We start from the raw sequence: 17121 nt of genomic DNA, 5'->3' as shown, positions 1-17121 counted from the left end.
ACCCAATTCACTATCGCCTCCCCCCCCCTCTTCCTCCAAAGGTGTAAGATCAGCTTCTACCACACACCGGCAAGCACATGAGTACCAAAGTCGGTAGATAAAAAAAAAACACTGCTGTTCTAACTCCCACCCCCAATCCCTCGCAACCCTCCCCCAGCCTCCCCCACACCCATACATGATTCGAAGCAAATGGCAAGCCTCAGTAGAAATATGATCAAGGGACGGTCAAGGTTCAATTGAAATGTTTCAGATGCCCTCTAAATATGTTTTATACAGATAAGAGAAATATGTATTCCCTCTGTCCCTCAACCCCCCCTCCCCCTTCCCCCCCTCCTCCCCCCCTATCCCCCCCCCTCCTTCCTATCCCCCTCCCCCTTCCCTCCCCCCTCTTCTCCTTCCCCCCCCTCACCTCCCTCCCCTCCCCTCCCTCCTTTCCTTTTTCTCTTTCTTATTTTTCTCTCCTGTTGTTTTGTCTCCCCTGCAACGGAGCAAAATCAGCTAATATCGCACACATCTGAAATGTATTTGATCTCCTATGACTGTGGCCCGAACAACTGCGGTTCCCCACACCCCTTATCCTTTCCCCCCCTCCCCCTTCCGCCCTCCCCCCCTCCTCCCTCTCCTTCCCCCTCCCCCCCTCCACCCTCCCTCCTTCCCCCTCCCCCCTCCTCCCCCCCCTCCCCCATCTCCCACCCTCCTTCCCCCCGCCATATCCCCTCTCACCCGCTAAACTTCGACAGGGGCTGAGACTCAAAAATGTGATCCTGAATCAGGAAATGCAGAACCCTATGGGAATAGGCTATAAAGATGTTAACAAGCAAATGTCAATAGAGAAATGTTATACAAAAGCAAGGTTGAAAATGCATCCTTCCCTCCGCTGTATCCCCCTCGCACCCGTCATGCCATCTTAGAGGCTGGAAATCAGAAAAGAGAACCTAAGCCAAGAAGCGCAAAATTCCAAGGGAATAGATTATAAAGATGATAACATGCAAAGGTCACTAGAGAATAATATGTTTTATAAATGTAAGGATGAAAATGCAACAAAGATGTACACCCTCCCCTCTCTTACCCCGCCCCCCCATCCCCTCCTTTCCATCCTCCCCCTCCATCCCCCCTTTTCCCCAACGTGAAAGTGTTATTAAGCAATTAATACGTAAATGCCGAAGAGAGTACTAAGATACGTATATTCCCCAAAACCCGAACGATGCTAGTACAGGCCCCACGGCACACTTAAGAACAGGGAAAGTTCCCCCACCACTAGACTGATACAAGTGGTTTAATCCCAACCGCAGGGAGGGTCTCGGGCCCAACACCCTGCTCCGCACCAGGCTCATTGTCCTGGAAGTTCCTCCAGGGGTGTTTCGCCCCGCTCCCTTTCTCACCCGAGTTAAAAAGGTTATTTCTCTTGGGCCCTGCAAAGGCCCTTCTGTTCTCTCCTTCCATATCGTGTCCAACCCACCCCCCTTCCCCGCACTGAGGCATCCTCCACATTCTCCTCTACCGTGTACCTGGACCTAAATCCCTTAACCCACATAGAGCTCTTAACATGGGAAATATAAGGGCTTCAGAGCCTAGAGCTCTGAGAATGCCCCCAAAAACATAATGTCTTCTATCAAACTAATCTCGATTAATGTTAAAGGCCTCAACTCAGTTAAAAAGAGGAAGCTAGTCCTCTCGGACCTAAAAAAAATCTAAGGGAGACATTGTTCTCATCCAAGAGACCCACTTCAACTCTCAGACGCCCCCTAACACATTCAAAAGCGTATTCCCCCAGGCATATTTCGTATCCTCACCAAGCAAAAAAAGAGGAGTAGCCATCCTCATTAGAACCGGGGTCCCTTTCGTGCTGACTAAGTCCCTTGCAGACCCAGACGGTCGATTCCTGATAATCCAGGGTACCCTAGCAGGCACGCCAATCACAATAGTCAATGTTTACGCCCCCAATGACAATCAAGTCCCCTTCCTACAAAATCTCCTCGAATCTCTGGAACAACAATCCCTCTCTTCCCTGATTGTAGGTGGGGACTTTAATATGGTGGCCTCCCATGTACAAGACAAATCAAACCCCATCCCCGCCTGTCTACCATCCACCCCCTCTCCATATACCACTCAATCTCAAAAGAAAGCCAAGAAATTTCGAGATCTTATTGAGGAATACTCACTAGTGGACATATGGAGGGCTCAGCACCAGGGTCAAAGGAACTATACCTTTTTCTCCACCCCTCATCAGTCCTACTCGAGGATCGATTATTTTCTGGGTACGAGTAATGTCTTCCAGGCATCCTCCCAGTCAAATATAGGTCCAATCACTTGGTCCGATCACGCACCGATTGACCTCATCCTAACCCTACCCTTTGTGAAAAATAACCAGTATAAGTGGAAGTTAAATGATTCCATGTTGAACTGTCCCGAAACGGAGACAACAATACGCCAAAAACTGTCAATGTTTTTCCAAATCAATGCAGGCTCCATTTCAGCCCCAGCTATGCTCTGGGAGGCTCATAAAGCCTCTATCAGAGGAGACCTGATCTCAATTGCCTCATACAAAAAAAACCCAGAAACAAACTCCAAAAGGACCTCACAGATAAGATCATCCAGTTGGAACAACAACATAAAACCTCAGCGTCTAAAAAAACCCTAAAACAACTAAACTTAGCTAGAGCTGCCCTTAAACAGACCAAACTCGAAGACGTAGAGAAAGCACTCAGGTGGTCAAAACAAAAATATTTTGACAAGGGCAATAAAGCAGATAGGCTCTTAGCCTCAAAGCTCAGGGGTGAAAGGCAAATATATCAAACGTGGCGCTCAAAAATTATATCTATATATTGTGACATAGTCCAAAGATGTTAGGCAGCTTTCTGCCCCATTTTAGAGCAGAAAGTGCAGGAATAGTTACAAATGATCCGTTCCACAGCTTCCCATTACCTCAGGCAGCTGGATGGAAAATCCAGACCACAGATTACAATGGCTCTAGTTCTCCCTCACCTGCTCTTCTAATCACATGCACAGGTATTTAGAGCAGAGAGGTTTTGCATTTCACTCTCTCTCCTTGGAGCCTGGGGGCTGGGGGTGTCGCTACTCTCCTGCATCCAGTATCAAGGTTGACGGCCTCTCCACGTATGACAGTACCAGAGGATTTGCCTGGACACCACGAACAGATAAGACAAAACAAATGATTACTGCTGTTGCTAAAAGACTGTGCTGTATCTTGTGTCCCTAAATGAGAGAGCATTGTTTTAAGCTGGGGAACCAGTTTAGTTGGCCAGCAGCTGTTAGAGAGACTGATTCTGATGTGTAGTTAGATCCCTGAAAGGGATAGGATTTGCTTATATGATTTTGGTTTTATTTCTTGAAATAACAGTGTGGGAAATATTGTAACACTGAAATGTGTGAACTGCTGAATGAAAGTATCTGAGTACCTCTAACCTACACATGTTAAAGCTGCAGTACCTTACTTGGATGAAAATAAAGCAGGCAGAAGCCTGAGTTAAGCAGCATAATACTTTGCATGATCCTGTTTGTTGTATAATTAACCCTAGAAGACTGTGTCGGGAAGAACCCAGACAGACGTCAACACTACAAAAGAGGGGCGTTTGTCACAATATAAACAAGTGTAATAAATTGTGATACTTAATACAAACATATATGGATGCTGCTTAACCCAGTGTGGGGTCGTTCTCTCGATCCCGTGGACAGTGAAGGGGTGAAGATCATCGGGAAGTGCAAAACCATGTAAAACAGAAGAAAATTCCTGATGGTGCAGTATTGTGATTATTGTGTGAATATATATTCAAGGTGCTGTGTGCTAAATATTCACAAGTATAGGGTGAGTATTGTTCCCATAAAGGTATCTTTAAATGACAGCCCGTCGGACCGTCAGACAGGTAAGTGGAGTGGTAAGTGCTGGAGACCTTAAACGAATAACATAAGAACGGACATAGTGCGGACTGTATAAAAATCTCTTTAAAAGTTAGTGTATATATAAAGCACTCACAAGGTATAAAAAGAGTATAAGCGTTTAGATCACACAGATCGGATCTCAGCAAAGTAACAGCTGTTCTCTCAGTCCCCCCTCCGCCTCGGCGTGCGTGTCACTGGTGTGTCTCACCCAAACCGGAAACCGGAAGTGACGTCATCTGCTCTGGGGGACTCCGATCCTGTGGGAATCTTCACTCGTCAGCATCACTCTACGCGTTTCTCCGTATTGCGGTTTCTTCAGGAGTGTTATCTGACAGGTTCTAAGAGGCTATTATACGCTACGCTAGAGTTCCATTGGTTGAAAATTAAATATGGTAATCACATCGCGTAATTGTAAAAGAGACTTGATTGGTTTACATACAATAGTGTGAAGATCGCCGTCCCAAATAAAAACCAAATCGTCAATATACCGTTTATAGAAAATAATATTAGAACGAAAAATATTAGTTTCACCAAAAATGTGTGTGCTTTCCCATAAACCCATAAAAAGGTTGGCATATGAGGGCGCATATGACGTCCCCATAGCCGTACCTTGTGTCTGAAGATAAAAAAGTGAGTCAAATAAAAAATAATTGTGAGTCAACAAAAACCAAATAGAGTCATTAATGAAAGTGATTTGTGCAGTGGAAAGAGAAGATAGTTCCAAATAGTGATAAATAGCTTTAAGGCCGTGTTCATGTGCAATGATTGTGTATAATGATGTGACAACCATGGTGACCCACCTGTAACTCTCAAATCTACGTAAGTACCAGCACTCACTGTCTAATAGCTAAATGATGAAAACAGTTGTAATGCAGAATAAACATTTAATAATAAAATGAACCAGAAATAAATCAAATGTGTTTGCAGAAACCAGTATCACAAATGGGCATGTCACAAAGTGAGGGGTGGGGTGGGGGGGGGGGGGGGGGTTTAAAAAGGAAAAGGGGAAAAAACATGAAACACAAGGAATATACACAAAAAAACGGAGAACGGAAAGTATGCTAGGGGGGCGACGTTTCGAGGGACTACCTCTTCATCTGGCCCATTCCCCCTGGTCCAAAAGGACCGAGAGGTACTTCCCTAAGCCTCCCTTCCCCTATACCTGGTCAAATCAGACACCCCTGAAAATAGCTAGTAAACATATAGTGTAAGCTAAATACAGCTAAACAGCTAATAGCAGGGCAGCAAGAATCCACTAATGGTACAGTTAAAGCTGAACACAGCTTGCAAGAAAGCAGCTTGCAAATGAGCACCAAGAGTCCACACAGTCAGTGAAAGGTTAATGAGAAAAATAAATGAAGTGGTCAAACCCTCAGTGGCTCTGCTCCTTCAGCTGCTCGTGTGGAGTGCTGAGGGATGAGATAGCAATCTCAGCTGCTATATGTAGTAGCTCTGGCCGCCGCTCAATGACGTCACGTGATTCTCCTCTTGCAGGCTAGCATCTGTCAACGTGGCAGTTCAGAACTGAGCATGCGTCAGCTGTTCTTCCCCTCTGGTCGTGAAGGGACATCACTGCGCATGTGCAAGTAATCCCGATCAGTCTCTGACTCCAGTAGAAAGCAGTCTCATAGTGATGCAGGAGAGAGTGAAGGCAGCACTCCTGGTGCTCAGCACAGCAGCTCCACCTTGTGGTGCTTGATGCTCTCGCAGTCACTTGTAGGAAAAACATAAACAGGGATGTAGAGCACAGTGAGATTAGTACTGATTCAATACTTGGACTCAATATATGACCCTGTCTAGATGAAAGGTACCAGATAACCCCCTTCACTAAGAGACCCAGTGAAATGGATAAAATCAATGTAATATAAAAATCTGAATAAACCTTAATTGATAAACCATAGGAAAAAAGACTGAATAAGTCACTGAAAGAGAAGAGATCAGAGACTTACCCACAGTTAAGGGACTGGACAGAGGTAGGTAGAAATGACTAAGGTGTCTGGATGGATCACTCACAAGCCAAAATCCAGACGACACCAAACCCACACTCCATGATCTATAGAGCAATTAGACCCATAGTGTGCTGTCGGTCCAGGTCTGGTGGGGAGGATGTCATGCGGAACCTAAGCGGCTAAATCAGAGGGACACTAAAGGCACTACACGGTGTGTAATGATCCATACCGATCAGAAATAACAACTAAGGTCCATTTCTTTATTAATGCCTCTTGGGCTTACCGTATCTAGGCGCCTTATCCATTGTGTTTCTCTCTGTAATAGCATCCTCTGTAGGTCACCTCCGCGCCGCTTTCTCCCCACACTATCAATGACCTGGTACCTCAGCTGGCTGGCATTATGCCCTGCTTGTGTGAAGTGATGCGCAACTGGTGCGTCAGGATCACCCCTGCGGATGGCTGCTTTGTGCTGTCGAATCCTATCCTTCACCTGTTGCGTCGTCTCACCCACATAACCAAGTCCACACGGGCATTTAATGAGATATACTACGTTTTTAGACATACATGTGTAGAAATCCTTAATCTGGTACATCTGTCCAGTATGGGGATGTCGAAAAGTGAGACCCTCTTGCATACTATTGCATTGACTACAGTTCAAACATCTATAGCAGCCCAACTTAGGGGTGCCCAGGAAAGTCTGTCGCCTCTCAGTACCCCCAATGTCCGCTCTCACAAGTCTATCTCTGATATTTCTACCCCTTTTATAGGAAAACAGGGGTTTGAGTGTGAAGGCTGAAGATAGGAAAGAATCATTTTGTAATAAAGGCCATTGCCTAAGTATGATGTTTTTAATTCTACCTGATTGAGTGTTGAAGGTAGTAACTCTCCTTCAAAACAATATTCTCCAACTCAATAAGTAATGCAGTTGTATCCTGCAAAAAAGATGGTAGTAGTTGTACAATGGGCTGCAGAAAATGGTCAACATAGCGAGAGACACCATCTCCCAAAGATCCAATACTAGAGACGATGTGTCGCCCCGGGGGGTTCTCTAGTGATTTATGGATCTTTGGGAGATGGTGGAATATCGGTATGATTGGGAATTCACATTTGAAATACTTTCTCTCTTTAATGCTCAGAACCTGTAAAACGTCCCCAAGTTCAAGGAGTGTTTCTAATTCATCAAGAAACCTCTTGGTGGGATCTGTTCTCAACTTTGTGTAGAATGTGCTGTCACTCAATAGTCTGATGGCTTCATTCCTATATTTAATAGATGATTGTACGATAATGGCCCCCCCTTTGTCAGCATTTTTGATTACAATGGAACGATAATTTTTCAATAACTCTAAATCCACTTTTTCTTGTCTGGTTAGATTGTGTGTTGTATATGTAGACCCTGGAAAAGAAAAACCTTTTGCCAGTAGTCTTAGATCTCTGTCAACCAGACCTTCGAACGTGGAGATACATGACCCTTTAGAGCTGTTTGGGATAAAAAATGAGCGAGATTTTAATCCCGAATCAACGTGACCAAAGAAAGGGGGCTCTATAGAAATGTCTGTGCAACATTCATCATAGAGTGTGTGCATGTCTGTATTAAAGGTATGTTCTTTAAAGATACACACTTCCTTATTCTGTAATATGTTGTTAGGCTCAATTATGTCAACAATTGGATTCAATGCTATTTGACCCTTTTTGGAAAACAGTTTTTTTAGCGCCAATTTGCGTGTATATTTTTGAAGATCTATGATTGTGTTAAAGAGATCAAAGTTCTCTTGGGGCGCGAAATTTAAACCTTTATTCAGAAGGACAATTTGTTGTGGGGTGAGCGGGGTGTCAGAGATGTTAATGATATTACTGAGGGAGGGATCTAGGAGTATTTTTTCCTCTTGTTGTCTGAGCCTGATGTTTTCTCTGCTCTTTTTCCCCCTTCTGCACCTTTTCCGTTTTTTGACGGTAAGTATTGTGTGTTTGGGAGGTTGGTTTTAGATCTATCCTCGTTGTGGCTAGAAATATATGTATTTTTGAAATACCCATCCTCAGAATCTCTATGATCTTTGGTACTTTGTTTTGAAAAGGACACTGATGGTCTGTCCATATTATCAGAAGAGTCTGTATCAAAACTAGAACTTCGTTCTGTGTATGGGGATTTCAAAATTGATCTAGTGGTAGGCTTTTGATTGGGATGATCGCTATCGGTAGACATTTTGCGAGGCGTAGAGTGAAACATAGCTCTAGGCCTATCAAAATCTCTATTGGAACCCAATCTTTCCCAAGAATACACTTGGTTCCTCTCATAGTCTGATTTATCTCTAAAGAATTTTTCTTGTTTCTTAGAGACTACACCCTTTTCCATTTGCTCTATATTTTGTAAAAGAATTTTATTGTTATGAGGAAAACGATCCATATCACAAAATTTGTGTAATTCTTTTTTAAGCATATCAATTTCAGTTGTAAGAGACTTTTTTCTTTCACCTTGTACCGTACAATCAATTGCATAAGATCAGTTGAACAAGTGTCCAATATTTTTCTCCAGTGTAGTTCAAATTCCTTATCAGGAAAGCCAAATGAGGGCATTTTCTTCACACGTAATCCTCTGGGGATTCGTTTAACCCTTAAATAGTTCTCCAAAGATGTTAATGTCCCAAAAAATTCTAATGTCTTGAGTTAATAGCTTTTCCAATTTTACAAAATGATCTATTAAGTCTGTAGCATTGTCACACGTGATGTTTGTTGAGGATTCATCAAATAAATGTAAAGCCCTTTTTGTTCTTTCTGAGTTATTCCCGCATTTCTGCACATAACTGGTAGGAATGTCATTTGTTATATCTTGCTCCTCGTCCATATTATAGAGAGATTAGGTTGAAGTACTTAAATCAATAATCAGAGATATCTTGATAATGTATACCTTTCAAAAATAAAAAAGTCACCACCAACCCTGGTATGTATGTGGGTAATCTTCTTAAAAATACATGTACTAATCCCACGAGTAACTCGAGCAACCTGTATACTTTCATGTGAAACTGGATAATCTTGGTTATCCTCTTAGGTGCATCAGAGTTAGTGTGGTAGTCGCTGCCAATGAAGAAATATGTGTGTGAATATTGAACCACAGAAAAGCAACTGGCCCAACTCAGGGCACCAATGGTTGCATGCACTCACGGTTTTGGGGAGTAATACCACCTTGATCCGGTCCTCAATGACTGGTGAGCTCCAAGCCAGCTGAGCTGCTGGTCTCCGTGATGAGACCGCTATCTCCGGCGTGTAGGCGGCGTGATGTGAGGCGGTCACGTGACCGGCGGATCTCCCCTCCGTGTGCGGCGACTACCCGGCGTGCAGTCCTGCAATCAACAGTATGTGAGGTCCTCCAGCAGCAGCGGGAGAAAAGGCGGGGCACAGCCGAAGAACGAAGCAGGGTAGACGTGGGTGGTGACTTCAAAAAATTTATTCAACAGACAGGGGTGGATCATCTGACACGTTTCAGCCCTAGGGCCTTTGTCAAAGAATGATCCATCAGCATAGTGGAGACACAGATATAGGCAGAATTAACACAAAACACCTGCACCAGATAGAGATCAGGTGAGGTGGGTAATCAACCTAATACCCATGTACTGGGGACATAAAAGCAGTTTAAAAACAGTGCCAGCAATACATCATATGTTCCATAATTACATCTGTATAACAATTGTACAACAATGTGAGCCTTATGTCAATTAACATGAATAGACATGGATAATGTCAACATAATGTATATAGATGGATGATTGCTTGGCCCGCAATAAAATACAAAAGGAAATAAAATAAACAGCTATCTGTTAAGAAACAATATGGTTAAGTAAATTATGTATAACATATAGAAATCTCTGTTCAAAATTGTAATTAATGAGCAAGGACAGCAAGATAACAAGGTAATGTGTGCATACTTGTACTTGAGGTGTATATCTGAACCATGTCAAAGAAGGGGGGGGTGTAGGGGGAGGGGAAAGGGGGAAAGTGACGGGAGGAGGGGAGGGGGGGTGTGTAGGGAGAGGGGAAAGGGGGAAAGTGACGGGAGGGGGGAGAGGGGAGGGTGGGAGGGGATGGGAGGGTGAAAGGGGAGGATCAGGTGTTGGAAAAGCTGTATACATAAACATGAGTGATACTAATCGTGCAAAAAATGTTGCAATTCCCAGTCGACAGTAAGACCGTGTGGTTGCAGAGTATCTAACAGAAAGATCCATTGGTATTGATCTGTGGTATACCAAAAGGGCAATTTTTACGCTATAAAAGATTATGCTCAGATCAGGACAAATTTCTTCAACACTCTAAGAATTTAAGTCTCAAATTTGCAGATAGAGGTTATTCTAGTAAAGATATAGAACAGGCCTTCACGCATGCTGACTTTTCAGATAGGTCCATGTTGTTAAAAAAGAAGAAAAGTAAAATGTTGACCAAAACTACATTTGAAGACAATCCTTTGTTTATAACCAAATTCAGTAGACAGGCCCCACAGATTCAACACATTATATCCAAACATTGGAATGTGTTGAAACTTGACCCAGATTTGGAACCATATGTACAGAGACCAAGATTTGCATTCAGAAGAGCAAATACTTTGGCTACGTCCCTTTCCAAAAGTCTTTTTCAGTCTCCACCTACAACACAAATTACCACAATACCCAAGGGGTTCTTTAAATGTGGATTCTGTAAGTGCTGCCAGTATGCAGTACCCACCAAAAGAATAGCTACAGTGTCTAAAGTGTCCAAATATAGAATCTCAACATTTATTAATTGTCACACGAGCTATGTGGTATATGTTATAATGTGTGGCTGCAATGCCAAATATGTGGGTAGGACAATTCGCCCGTTACACATTAGAATATCTGAACATGTTAGATTGATACTCAAAAAAGATCTTCTACATCCCGTATCCAAACCCTTTACAACCTGTTTGACTGGGGGTCTCAAGAACTTTAGATTTTTTGGCATTACCCACATCCCAACTTACATCAGAGGGGGAGACCGACTCAATAGATTAAACAAAATGGAGATGCAATGGATCTTTCTGTTAGATACTCTGCAACCACACGGTCTTAATGTCGACTGGGAATTGCAACATTTTTTGCACGATTAGTATCACTCATGTTTATGTATACAGCTTTTCCAACACCTGATCCTCCCCTTCCCCCCTCCCCCCCCCTCCCGTCACTTTCCCCCTTTCCCCTCCCCCTACACCCCCCCTTCTTTGACATGGTTCAGATATACACCTCTCAAGTACAAGTATGCACACATTACCCTGTTATCTTGCTGTCCTTGCTCATTAATTACAATTTTGAACAGAGATTTCTATATGTTATACATAATTTACTTAACCATATTGTTTCTTAACAGATAGCTGTTTATTTTATTTCCTTTTGTATTTTATTGCGGGCCAAGCAATCATCCATCTATATACATTATGTTGACATTATCCATGTCTATTCATGTTCATTGACATAAGGCTCACATTGTTGTACAATTGTTATACAAATGTAATTATGGAACATATGATGTATTGCTGGCACTGTTTTTAAACTGCTTTTATGTCCCCAGTACATGGGTATTAGGTTGATTACCCACCTCACCTGATCTCTATCTGGTGCAGGTGTTTTGTGTTAATTCTGCCTATATCTGTGTCTCCCCTATGCTGATGGATCATTCTTTGACAAAGGCCCTAGGGCTGAAACGCGTCAGATGATCCACCAGCTACACCTGTCTGTTGAATAAATTTTTTGAAGTCACCAACCACGTCTACCCTGCTTCGTTCTTCGGCTGTGCCTCGCCTTTTCTCCCGCTGCTGCTGGAGGACCTCACATATGGGAGGAAGTGGTCTGCGGATTCGATGGGTTGGCTGCCATTCGTTTTGCGTAGAGAGCACATCACCGTATATCTTCATCACATAATGCGGCTTACGTCTAAGAAAACCCTTAACCTTTGGGGTCAGCAGAAGGTTTTCTTTATTGGCCTTAGCCTGTCGCTTTGCCCTTGGCGTGGAAACGGCAACCGCCTTTTGCTTTTTAAGCATGACAGGCACGGCAGAGGTGAGTGGGTTCTTGCGTCCATAGAAACTCCATGGAAGCAGGTGGCACAATGCAGTATCTGGACAAGGGCAAGTTCAGATAAAGATCAGCGAGTGGTGGGCTATGCAAAGTGTGTGACCTTTTATGCATGGCAACCAGGTACAGGTGTTGAAAGTGGGCGTACTCTAATGTGAGTCATTACCATATAAATACACCATCCATTTTGTGGATTGACTACACAATCGACTAAACATCGAATATACATTCTTGTGTTTGTATTTCTTTCTACTCGCAGCAATGCCTGTTAAAAAGATTTCAAAGGATCTCAGAATGCGAATTTAGGAGATGTACACAAGCGGATACCAAATTGCTGCTATCCAACGCTGGTTAGCTACTTCTGACCTCGTTGTGCCATCAAGCACCGTGTGCTATCATGCATACAGAAAAAACAGAGACCGGAAAAAGGCACCAAGGGTAACAAACGCGTAAGTATATTTATAAAACTTAACAAAAAAAATATAGAAAACTGTACTGTACATCTACAGTACAGTTCTATATCTACTGTAATACTGTTATTTCTGTTGATTTATATTACAACATACAGTAGTTTGTCTATTTATATTTATAGTACAGCAGTATACATTTTTTGTATATTTCAATTAATCTTACAATGGTATATACTGTATAGGATGTACTGTATATTTATATTACAACAGTATATTTATTTTGTATATTTATATTTATAGTACAACAGTATATATATTTTGTCTATTTATATTTATAGTACAGCAGTATACATTTTTTGTATATTTCAATTAATCTTACAACGGTATACAGTATACTGTATAGGATGTACTGTATATTTATATTACAACAGTATATTTATTTTGTATATTTATATTTATACAGTAGTACAACAGTATATATATTTTGTCTATTTATATTTATAGTACAGCAGTATACATTTTTTGTATATTTCAATTAATCTTACAACGGTACAGTGGCGACCAACTTTATTCGAAGTTGGCTAGTTCCGCGAATTTCGGAATATCCCGGTGATGTGCGGTTTAGTAACGTTTTCTCCTGGGGTGTATTGCGTTATATCGCGCTTGTGATTTAAGCATTTTATTCCCGCTGGCTGCAATACTGCAATGCCGTGTAAAAACGCATGGGGGCGTTTGCGAGCTGTTGTCTTTGAAGCCGAGAAATTCATGAATTGTAATGGGTTGTAATGTATAACAACAACCCCTATAACCCCTAACATACACATACAGTACTGTATATGCACATCAATGATACTATAGGCCGTCCCCTGGCGAGATGTGTTTGCAGCAGAGAGAGAACCACTGCTCTCTCTGTGCAAACATCGGCACATTAAAAATGATTTAAAATACATTTTTATTCATAGAGTACATGTGCAGGGGGTCTCCGGAGCTGAACCGCATTGGTTTCAGGTCCGGGGACCCCCTGCTCCCCGAGATACAGCCCCCTTTATGAGGTGCCGGTATCCCTCTGCATTTAAAGGTCCCGATCACGTGACCGCGACCTGTAAACCAAGCAGAGGGATACCGGCACCCCCTAAAGGGGCCTGTATCTCGGTAAGCAGGGGGTCCCCGGACCTAAAACCACAGCGGTTCTGCTCCGAAGACCCTCTGCACATCTACAGTATGAATAAAACACATATATAAATAAACACTCGTTCCTTACCTTGGCGGCTATGTGCTATGGTAACGAAGCAGCATGACTGTATTTTTTAATAATATTGTACAGTGAGCAGGGGGTTCCCTGAGACAGAAATTAATGCTCAGGGGACCCCCTGCTCCTGCACAATATTATTAAAATACAGAAATGCTGCTTCATTACCATAGCTGATAGCCGCTAAGGCAATGAAGGGGTTAACCCACCGTGTCCGCTTTATTGTGGGTAGCGGGGGTGGGTGAAGGGGGTATTTGGCCCTTGGTGTGAGTTTAGGACTTGCGGGGGGGGTTGCGGGTGCACTTAACCCTTTCACGACCGTAGCAGTTAATACCGGTACGGTCATGAAGGGGTTAACCCCTACCGCTACCCCCCGCAAGCCCTAAACAACCACCATTGGGGCTAATACCCCCTTCACCCACCCCCGCTACCCACAATAAAAAAAAACTCACACACAGCAGCAGCACAAAAAATAAATAAATAAATCTAAATAAATAAATATAAATAAATACATTTAAAATACATTTTTATTCATAGTGTAGATGTGCAGGGGGTCTCCGGAGCTGAACCGCATTGGTTTCAGGTCCGGGGACCCCCTGCTCCCCGAGATACGGCACCCTTTATGAGATGCCGGTATCCCTCTGCATTTAAAGGTCCCGATCACGTGACCGCGACCTGTAAACCAAGCAGAGGGATACCGGCACCCCCTAAAGGGGCCTGTATCTCGGGGAGCAGGGGGTCCCCGGACCTAGAACTACAGCGGTTCAGCTCCGGAGACCCTCTGCACATCAACAGTATAAATTAAACACACACATCAATAAAGAATTGTTCTTTACCTTTGCGGCTATGTGCTATGGTAATGAAGCAGCATTTCTGTATTTTTAATAATATTGTACAGTGAGCAGGGGGTTCCCTGAGCCAGAAATTAATGCTCAGGGGACCCCCTGCTCCTGCACAATATTATTAAAAATATAGAAATGCTGCTTCATTACAATAGCTGATAGCTGCTAAGGCAATGAAGTGTTAAGGCAAAATAAACAATAAATACATTAAATACATATTTTTAATGTGTGTGTTAAACCTCCGTGCCTTGACTGTAACCTGTGTAAGACCCCCTCCCCCTATTGTGTGTGTTAAACTTCCCTGCCTTGACTGTAATCTATGTAAACCCCCCCCCCCTATTGTGTCTGCTAAACTTCCCTGCTTTGACTAATCTGTGTAAACCCCCCCCCCCTATTGTGTCGGTTAAATCTCCCTGCCTGTGTTTCTGAGTGCAGTGTACTGTATGTAAATGTGGGGAGGGGGATCCCGTGTAAATAACGACACCCACACCCACTACCCACTACAAAAAAAATTCACACACAGCAGCAGCACAAAAAATAAATAAATAAATCTAAATAAATAAATAAATAAATGATTATAAATAAAGACATTTAAAATACATTTTTATTCATAGTGTAGATGAAACACCTGTTTCTGTTTTTTGTAACCATCCAAAAACAGGGGAGAGCGCGCACGCAGTCCCCCACTACCAGAAATTGTGCAGTCGAGTTTCCCGCATGTGGGGAAATCGCAGAGGTCAGCTAGCTCCAAGTGCAATGAGCTAGCCTCGCCCTGGGAGAGCCACCTGCTGGAGCATGGCTTAAAACTCCCCTGCCAGGTAAGTATGAGTTGCAATGGCGCGCTGGGGGCAACTAGCCCTGTCCCAGGACAACTGTCACCCTTGTGGAGAGAGCAGCTTGGTCATTGGTGCAGCAAGCAACACAGTACCTGAGGCCTAGTATCTGAGCCGCTGCAGCCAGCACCTGCAGCAAGGAGCAGCCTAGGCCATTCCATGCAAACATTTGTGCTGCAGCAGCAGCAGCAGCAGCAGCAGCAATGAATATTTGTCAAACAACATAGATCCAAGACACCCCGTCCTCCCCCCCCCCCCCCCCCCAGAAGCGAAGCAAAGCAAAGCAAAGCAAAGCCAAACCAAACCCTCCCCCCCATCCAACAAGCACCCAGAGCAGCCAAGCTTCGCCGTAAGGTACATCTTCTTGGTTTTAAAAGAAAGAAGCAATCACTTTGAACACCGCTCAGCTCTGTCATTTCAGCTGCCGGAGAGACAGGGGGACACCATATTTCTGGGGTGGCTTTCTACATCTCCCCTACCTGCTGGCACTCTCTTTTTCTGACCTCCACTGACACCTGCTGCTGCTGCTGCTGCTGCATAAAAAGGGAGAGGTGCCCTGTCCTGCTGGCAAACGTGACACTTTGGCCCTTACCAGCATGGCTGCTTACCTGGCATTTGCATAAATATAGAAGCAAGCTAACACTGTCTGCTGCTCCATGGATAGAGATAGATAGATAGATAGATAGATAGAGATTGTTTTTTACACAGCTCAGCAGATAGTCTGCAATCTGTTGCTTTTAAATGCTGCTCTTTGTTACTTTGGAGCCTAGAAACTCTAGAACGTACTGTACACTCCCTTTGTGATATCATCACAGGGGGTTGTCTGGCTACAGAGACCCAGACATACCATGTAGAACTAGGGTGGGGAGGGGGTGAAATAAAAACCCCATATCATATCCTGCAAGCAAGGACCGTCCATTTTTTCAAATCCAGATTTGATTGTAAATGTGCTGTTTTTTTCATAAATATATATATACAGTACACAGTATTTGTTTCCCTATTTCCCAATCCACCTGTGAACTTATTCCTAAACGTCTGTGCAGGTACATCATTGTCATTTGTCCCTGTTTGAGATGTTGCTAGCTGGCTATTTATTGTACATGGTGCTCCTTTTTGCCAGCAGTTATTGACCATGCCCAAAGCCCAAGCAGTGGGAATAGCAGCAGCTTGTCTGAACAAACACCTGTTTCTGTTTTTTGTAACCATCCAAAAACAGGGGAGAGCGCGCACGCAGTCCCCCACTACCAGAAATTGTGCAGTCGAGTTTCCCGCATGTGGGGAAATCGCAGAGGTCAGCTAGCTCCAAGTGCAATGAGCTAGCCTCGCCCTGGGAGAGCCACCTGCTGGAGCATGGCTTAAAACTCCCCTGCCAGGTAAGTATGAGTTGCAATGGCGCGCTGGGGGCAACTAGCCCTGTCCCAGGACAACTGTCACCCTTGTGGAGAGAGCAGCTTGGTCATTGGTGCAGCAAGCAACACAGTACCTGAGGCCTAGTATCTGAGCCGCTGCAGCCAGCACCTGCAGCAAGGAGCAGCCTAGGCCATTCCATGCAAACATTTGTGCTGCAGCAGCAGCAGCAGCAGCAGCAGCAGCAGCAGCAGCAATGAATATTTGTCAAACAACATAGATCCAAGACACCCCGTCCTCCTCCCCCCCCCCCCCCCAGAAGCGAAGCAAAGCAAAGCAAAGCAAAGCAAAGCCAAAGCAAAGCCAAAGCAAACCCTCCCCCCCATCCAACAAGCACCCAGAGCAGCCAAGCTTCGCCGTAAGGTACTTCTTCTTGGTTTTAAAAGAAAGAAGCAATCACTTTGAACACCGCTCAGCTCTGTCATTTCAGCTGCCGGAGAGACAGGGGGACACCATATTTCTG

General features: G+C 43.8%; 2 non-coding genes across 2 annotated transcripts; both read right to left on the bottom strand.

Annotated features, from left to right (window-relative positions):
* Nucleotides 1-15076: 15076 nt before the first annotated feature.
* LOC142468621 (U1 spliceosomal RNA) lies at nt 15077-15244 on the bottom strand. Its single transcript, XR_012788781.1, has one exon. It is a non-coding gene; the product is annotated as a U1 spliceosomal RNA (small nuclear RNA).
* Nucleotides 15245-16464: 1220 nt separating this feature from the next.
* LOC142468620 (U1 spliceosomal RNA) lies at nt 16465-16632 on the bottom strand. Its single transcript, XR_012788780.1, has one exon. It is a non-coding gene; the product is annotated as a U1 spliceosomal RNA (small nuclear RNA).
* Nucleotides 16633-17121: the final 489 nt, after the last annotated feature.

This window comes from Ascaphus truei, chromosome 17 (genome assembly GCF_040206685.1).
Source record: "Ascaphus truei isolate aAscTru1 chromosome 17, aAscTru1.hap1, whole genome shotgun sequence".
Classification (NCBI taxonomy): Eukaryota; Metazoa; Chordata; class Amphibia; order Anura; family Ascaphidae; genus Ascaphus; species Ascaphus truei.
The sequence above is the reverse complement of the archived record's forward strand: the minus strand, read 5'-3'. Positions and strand labels throughout refer to the sequence as shown.